At 43.4% G+C, this 7,915-nt stretch overlaps 1 long non-coding RNA gene across 14 annotated transcripts; it reads left to right on the forward strand.

The window, feature by feature from the left end:
* Positions 1-4,742: 4,742 nt before the first annotated feature.
* Positions 4,743-7,006, forward strand: LOC149982171 (uncharacterized). 14 transcript variants are annotated; one of them, XR_016482807.1, is made up of 5 exons: positions 4,743-5,049; positions 5,099-5,539; positions 5,638-6,176; positions 6,226-6,470; positions 6,569-7,006. It is a non-coding gene; the product is annotated as an uncharacterized LOC149982171 (long non-coding RNA). The 14 variants fall into 14 exon arrangements; XR_016482808.1 differs by having other exon boundaries at positions 5,107-5,539; positions 6,569-7,005; XR_016482801.1 differs by having other exon boundaries at positions 4,743-5,147; positions 5,393-5,539; positions 6,569-6,930.
* Positions 7,007-7,915: the final 909 nt, after the last annotated feature.

Raw genomic sequence — 7,915 nt, forward strand, 5'->3', positions numbered from 1 at the left:
CCCTAACAGAGGCCAGAACACAAGCTCTGGGATCCCTATTAGTCCTGTGGGTAGGCAGGCTAAGGGTTTCCTGGTCAGGTTCAAATGTTCAGGGAAAACTACTGGCTCTGAGTATGATGAGTCCGTCCTTACTGTTCATTAGACTAACAACACCACAGAGCCACGGAGTAAAGATATCTAAAGTTTGTATTCAAATCAAATCAAATCTAATTTCACACACAAACATTTAGCGGATGTTATTGTGGGTGTGTAGCGAAATGCTCGTGTCTCCTAGCTCCAGCAGTGCAGTAGTATCTAACAATATCTCACAACAACACACACTAATCTAAACAGTAAAATGATATTCTTTAGCTATCATCTATTTAATGTAATCGTCTACCTGTAATGCCCCAATGCCTGAACGCTTGATGAAAATCAATGGGATTGACAGCCTGCATAAAGAACGAAGATGCCTTTCCGTACGGCAGAATCAGGTTACAGCTATTACACATGATGATATCAGTCTTTTATTTGTACGATTCTATTTGATCGTTTATAAACAGTACAAAACATACACATGCAAACGACAACATCATAAAAAAAATATTGACGACATCAAACAAACGACGACATCATCATACAAACGACGACATCATACAAACATCATACATACCCCAAACCATACCGGCCCACACACCCCCTTCTCCAGAGCCCGAATCTCTTCCGCCACATGGCCTGAAACTGCACCATTTTGTTTCTCTCCATAGCCCACGCACTTTCAACATTTAGATCATAAATAATTACATTTTTCATTGTGTTAATGATGGCGGATTGATTGATTTCCAAGTTTGTTTTTTCAAGATGAGTGATGAAAAGAGAATCATCCAACCCACCGGGTATCTCACTACACCCCCATATGCCATGTCTTGAAATATGCAGACAGACGGATTAAAAGCACGTTTACATTGAAATACAGTGCCTTGCGAAAGTATTCGGCTCCCTTGAACTTTGCGACCTTTTGCCACATTTCAGGCTTCAACCATAAAGATATAAAACTGTATTTTTTTTGTGAAGAATCAACACAAGTGGGACACAATCATGAAGTGGAACGACATTTATTTGATATTTCAAACTTTTTTAACAAATCAAAAACTGAAAAATTGGGCGTGCAAAATTATTCAGCCCCTTTACTTTCAGTGCAGCAAACTCTCTCCAGAAGTTCAGTGAGGATCTCTGAATGATCCAATGTTGACCTAAATGACTAATGATGATAAATACAATCCACCTGTGTGTAATCAAGTCTCCGTATAAATGCACCTGCACTGTGATAGTCTCAGAGGTCCGTTAAAAGCGCAGAGAGCATCATGAAGAACAAGGAACACACCAGGCAGGTCCGAGATACTGTTGTGAAGAAGTTTAAAGCCGGATTTGGATACAAAAAGATTTCCCAAGCTTTAAACATCCCAAGGAGCACTGTGCAAGTGATAATATTGAAATGGAAGGAGTATCAGACCAATGCAAATCTACCAAGACCTGGCCGTCCCTCTAAACTTTCAGCTCATACAAGGAGAAGACTGATCAGAGATGCAGCCAAGAGGCCCATGATCACTCTGGATGAACTGCAGAGATCTACAGCTGAGGTGGGAGACTCTGTCCATAGGACAACAATCAGTTGTATATTGCACAAATCTGGCCTTTATGGAAGAGTGGCAAGAAGAAAGCCATTTCTTAAAGATATCCATAAAAAGTGTTGTTTAAAGTTTGCCACAAGCCACCTGGGAGACACACTAAACATGTGGAAGAAGGTGCTCTGGTCAGATGAAACCAAAATGGAACTTTTTGGCAACAATGCAAAACGTTATGTTTGGCGTAAAAGCAACACAGCTGAACACACCATCCCCACTGTCAAACATGGTGGTGGCAGCATCATGGTTTGGGCCTGCTTTTCTTCAGCAGGGACAGGGAAGATGGTTAAAATTGATGGGAAGATGGATGAGGCAAATACAGGACCATTTTGGAAGAAAACCTGATGGAGTCTGCAAAAGACCTGAGACTGGGACGGAGATTTGTCTCCCAACAAGACAATGATCCAAAACATAAAGCAAAATCTACAATGGAATGGTTCAAAAATAAACATATCCAGGTGTTAGAATGGCCAAGTCAAAGTCCAGACCTGAATCCAATCGAGAATCTGTGGAAAGAACTGAAAACTGCTGTTCACAAATGCTCTCCATCCAACCTCACTGAGCTCGAGCTGTTTTGCAAGGAGGAATGGGAAAAAATTTCAGTCTCTCGATGTGCAAAACTGATAGAGACATACCCCAAGCGACTTACAGCTGTAATCGCAGCAAAAGGTGGCGCTACAAAGTATTAACTTAAGGGGGCTGAATAATTTTGCACGCCCAATTTTTCAGTTTTTGATTTGTTAAAAAAGTTTGAAATATCCAATAAATGTCGTTCCACTTCATGATTGTGTCCCACTTGTTGTTGATTCTTCACAAAAAAATACAGTTTTATATCTTTATGTTTGAAGCCTGAAATGTGGCATAAGGTCGCAAAGTTCAAGGGGGCCGAATACTTTCGCAAGGCACAGTACTTCTGACGGACAACTTTCTAGCTCCGCCCACAACTTCTGGGTCTTCATATCATCCCCAGAAAGCATTGATTATTGAGTTATTGTTGGTTAAACACTGAAGACATCACTATATATTACAGACTTTCTTAATAACACAGGGAAGTATTATTCAGGTGGTACTGTATATTAAGATACAGGCTAATCAGGGTTTGATTTTCATAGTGGATTGCTTTGAGTGGATTTTGATTTGATTTGATTTAACCCTTGGAATCTGGAAAAACCTGGGCTATGTCGGAAATGGTACCCTATTCCCATGTCCTGGCCAAAAACGTAGTGCACTGTGTAGGGCATAGTGCACCATCTGGGATGCAACATGGACATAGTTTTGATGTCTTCACATCTCTCATCGTTATTCCTGATTCCAGCCGTCTCTCCGTGTCTCTCTCTCTTTTTCTCCATCCAACTCGTCCCACCTTCCACCACCACCACATCCAGGAATAGTCCTGTAAGCAAACTGTTTAAGAAAACTCTTCCAAAGAACTAACTTCAACTGCCAAACTTCAACTGAAAACGTCAACTGCCAAACTTCTGTTTCCAAGCAATGGGTTTGCCTAAAACCCTCAGTTGATGGAACAAGCATTACCGGGACTGTTCTGCGTATAGTTTCAAACCGTATAACATTAATGGATGCCTTTATTTCTTCAACAACTCTTATTAACGATTCAATATAATTATATACATAACAGTAGGATGTCTCTGGGTAAGCCTACATCCGTTGTTGGTCATGTGAATGCCTATTTGAATTGAGTTCTAGTTCTATGGTTGCCATACCATTGTTGAAACACTATTCCAGGTGGGGGAGGGGGGTTCCCATGGCAACAGAGTTGTCATGTGATTGTCCCCACTAGCTGACCTGTCAGTTCTAGATTTCAGTCCTGTGAGAGAGACAGCAGCTGCTGTGGCGACTGATCTTTTCTGAGTGGAGAACAGTGTGACTTCTGACAGTAAATCAGTTTGAACTGCAAATCACAGCAGTGCTGTTTCTCTCTCTCTCTCTCTCTCTCCCCTCTCTCTCCCCTCTCTGGGCTTTATTGGAATGGGAAACATATGTTAACATTGCCAAAGCAAGTGAAGTAGATAATAAACAAAAGTGAAATAAACAATAAATGTACAGTAAACATTACACAAAAGTTCCAAAGGAATAAAGACATTTCGAATGTCATAGTATGTATATATACAGTGTTGTAACAATGTGCAAATACTTAAGGTACAAACATTTTTAAAATGAAGAAACATAAAATTGGGTTGTATTTACAAGGTGTTTGTTCTTCACTGGTTGACCTTTTCTTGAGGTTACAAATCTTGCTGCTGTGATGTCACAGTGTGGCATTTCACCCAATAGACATGGGAGTTTATCAAATGTTTAATTTGTTTTCAAATGATTTGTGGCTCTGTGTAATCTGGGGGAAATATGTGTCTCTAATATGGTCATACGTTGGACAGGAGGTGAGGAAGTGCAGCTCAGTTTCCACCTCATTTTGTGGGCAGTGTGCACATTGCCCGTCTTCTCTTGAGAGCCAGATTGTCTCCACTTTGTGTATTAGTCCATGGTTCCAAATATTGGGGAAGATGCCAGAGCTGAGGAGGATGTTAAAAGAGTTTTAGTTTAGCCAACTGGAATTTGTGGTCTGTATTTTTATTTTTAATTTAACCAGGAAAAGCCCATTGAGAGTCAGAGTCTCTTTTTTAAGGGAGACCTGTCCAAGAAGGCAGCAACAATCAATACATTACATAATTAAAACATATAACAACACAACATGATCCAGCCTTTAAAGAAGCATTAACACTCCTCTGTAACAGAGTCTCCCATCAATATTTTTAATTCATTCAGGGTCACTAACATATCTAGATGAAGCATGGATTGTAGACTATTCCATTCAGTAGCACTAACATATCTAGATGAAGCAGGGATTGTAGACTATTCCATTCAGTAGCACTAACATATCTAGATGAAGCAGGGATTGTAGACTATTCCATTCAGTAGCACTAACATATCTAGATGAAGCAGGGATTGTGGACTATTCCATGCCTCTGGCGCACAAGAAGAGAAGGCAGTCTTGCCTAATACTGTGAATGTCCTGGGGACTTTAAGTAGCAACCACCTAGCAGACCGGGGGTATGGTAACTGCTGGTGGTGAAGGAGACCAGACTACAGAGGTAAAGAGGGAGTTTACCTGCTGGTGGGGAAGGAGACCAGACTACAGAGGTAAAGAGGGAGTTTACCTGCTGGTGGTGAAGGAGACCAGACTACAGAGGGAGTTTACCTGCTGGTGGTGAAGGAGACCAGACTACAGAGGGAGTTTACCTGCTGGTGGTGAAGGAGACCAGACTACAGAGGTAAAGAGGGAGTTTACCTGCTGGTGATGAAGGAGACCAGACTACAGAGGTAAAGAGGGAGTTTACCTGCTGGTGGTGAAGGAGACCAGACTACAGAGGTAAAGAGGGAGTTTACCTGCTGGTGATGAAGGAGACCAGACTACAGAGGTAAAGAGGGAGTTTACCTGCTGGTGGTGAAGGAGACCAGACTACAGAGGTAAAGAGGGAGTTTACCTGCTGATGGTGGAGGAGACCAGACTACAGAGGTAAAGAGGGAGTTTACCTGCTGGTGATGAAGGAGACCAGACTACAGAGGTAAAGAGGGAGTTTACCTGCTGGTGGTGAAGAAGGCCAGACTACAGAGGTAAAGAGGGAGTTTACCTGCTGATGGTGGAGGAGACCAGACTACAGAGGTAAAGAGGGAGTTTACCTGCTGATGGTGGAGGAGACCAGACTACAGAGGTAAAGAGGGAGTTTACCTGCTGGTGGTGAAGGAGGCCAGACTACAGAGGTAAAGAGGGAGTTTACCTACTGGTGGTGAAGGAGACCAGACTACAGAGGTAAAGAGGGAGTTTACCTGCTGGTGATGAAGGAGACCAGACTACAGAGGTAAAGAGGGAGTTTACCTGCTGGTGATGAAGGAGACCAGACTACAGAGGTAAAGAGGGAGTTTACCTGCTGGTGGTGAAGAAGGCCAGACTACAGAGGTAAAGAGGGAGTTTACCTGCTGGTGGTGAAGGAGACCAGACTACAGAGGTAAAGAGGGAGTTTACCTGCTGGTGATGAAGGAGACCAGACTACAGAGGTAAAGAGGGAGTTTACCTGCTGGTGATGAAGTAGACCAGACTACAGAGGTAAAGAGGGAGTTTACCTGCTGGTGATGAAGGAGACCAGACTACAGAGGTAAAGAGGGAGTTTACCTGCTGGTGATGAAGGAGACCAGACTACAGAGGTAAAGAGGGAGTTTACCTGCTGGTGGTGAAGAAAGCCAGCCTACAGAGGTAAAGAGGGAGTTTACCTGCTGGTGGGGAAGGAGACCAGACTACAGAGGTAAAGAGGGAGTTTACCTGCTGGTGATGAAGGAGACCAGACTACAGAGGTAAAGAGGGAGTTTACCTGCTGGTGGTGAAGGAGACCAGACTACAGAGGTAAAGAGGGAGTTTACCTGCTGGTGATGAAGGAGACCAGACTACAGAGGTAAAGAGGGAGTTTACCTGCTGGTGATGAAGGAGACCAGACTACAGAGGTAAAGAGGGAGTTTACCTGCTGGTGGTGAAGAAGGCCAGACTACAGAGGTAAAGAGGGAGTTTACCTGCTGGTGGTGAAGGAGACCAGACTACAGAGGTAAAGAGGGAGTTTACCTGCTGGTGATGAAGGAGACCAGACTACAGAGGTAAAGAGGGAGTTTACCTGCTGGTGATGAAGTAGACCAGACTACAGAGGTAAAGAGGGAGTTTACCTGCTGGTGATGAAGGAGACCAGACTACAGAGGTAAAGAGGGAGTTTACCTGCTGGTGATGAAGGAGACCAGACTACAGAGGTAAAGAGGGAGTTTACCTGCTGGTGGTGAAGAAAGCCAGCCTACAGAGGTAAAGAGGGAGTTTACCTGCTGGTGGGGAAGGAGACCAGACTACAGAGGTAAAGAGGGAGTTTACCTGCTGGTGGTGAAGGAGACCAGACTACAGAGGGAGTTTACCTGCTGGTGGTGAAGGAGACCAGACTGCAGAGGTAAAGAGGGAGTTTACCTGCTGGTGGTGAAGGAGACCAGACTACAGAGGTAAAGAGGGAGTTTACCTGCTGGTGGTGAAGGAGACCAGACTACAGAGGTAAAGAGGGAGTTTACCTGCTGGTGGTGAAGGAGACCAGACTACAGAGGGAGTTTACCTGCTGGTGGTGAAGGAGACCAGACTGCAGAGGTAAAGAGGGAGTTTACCTGCTGGGGGTGAAGGAGACCAGACTACAGAGGTAAAGAGGGAGTTTATCCAAAAGGCCTTTGTAGATGAACACATACAAATGTATCTTTCTGTGCATATAAAGTGAGGTCCAACCTTCTATTTGGTACAATGTGCAATGGTGGGTGAGTGACTTGGCATTAGTAATAAAGTGCAAGGATGCATGATAAACCGAGTCCAGCCTCTGTCAGACAGAGGAGGCTGCATGATAAACAGAGTCCAGTCTCTGTAAGACAGAGGAGGCTGCATGATAAACAGAGTCCAGTCTCTGTCAGACAGAGGAGGCTGCATGATAAACAGAGTCCAGTCTCTGTAAGACAGAGGAGGCTGCATGATAAACAGAGTCCAGTCTATGTCAGACAAAGGAGGCTGCATGATAAACAGAGGAGGCTGCATGATAAACAGAGTCCAGTCTCTGTCAGACAGAGGAGGCTGCATGATAAACAGAGTCCAGTCTCTGTAAGACGGAGGAAGCTGCATGCATATGCATGATCATTCCATCTAGGAGACCATCAGACCACAGGCCTTTTTGGGTTGAAGGATTTGTAATTATGTTCTTTGCAAAGTTCAGCCGTCAATAGTTTCAACAAATCTCAAAATGACCATTTCAACACTTCCAAAGCTGTTTGTTTCCAAGCTTTTAGCTACAAACTCCCCAAATGGATCACAACAAATGATTAGAGAAGAATGATTCTAGGAAATGAATAGCAACACACCGTATTCAGTGGGATGAAAACTAGTTTGATTACAAGCTTTCTTAAACTAAAACTTGGGCCGTTCCACCAAATGAATATATTTTGGGTATTGTAAAAAAAAAATTTTTTTCCATCTCAAAGAGGTTAAATAAAAGAACTGGAATATAGTAAGTTCCTATTACTAAGTGCCAAATTATAGTAAGTAACAGGGTTGACCGTAACAGGGTTGACAGTAACAGGGTTGACCGTATCAGGGTTGACCGTATCAGGGTTGACAGTAACAGGGTTGATCATAACAGGGTTGACCGTATCAGGGTTGACCGTAACAGGGTTGATCG

The sequence above is a fragment of the Oncorhynchus mykiss genome, chromosome 8, assembly GCF_057628025.1.
Source record: "Oncorhynchus mykiss isolate SJ-2025 chromosome 8, ASM5762802v1, whole genome shotgun sequence".
NCBI classification, from domain to species: domain Eukaryota; kingdom Metazoa; phylum Chordata; class Actinopteri; order Salmoniformes; family Salmonidae; genus Oncorhynchus; species Oncorhynchus mykiss.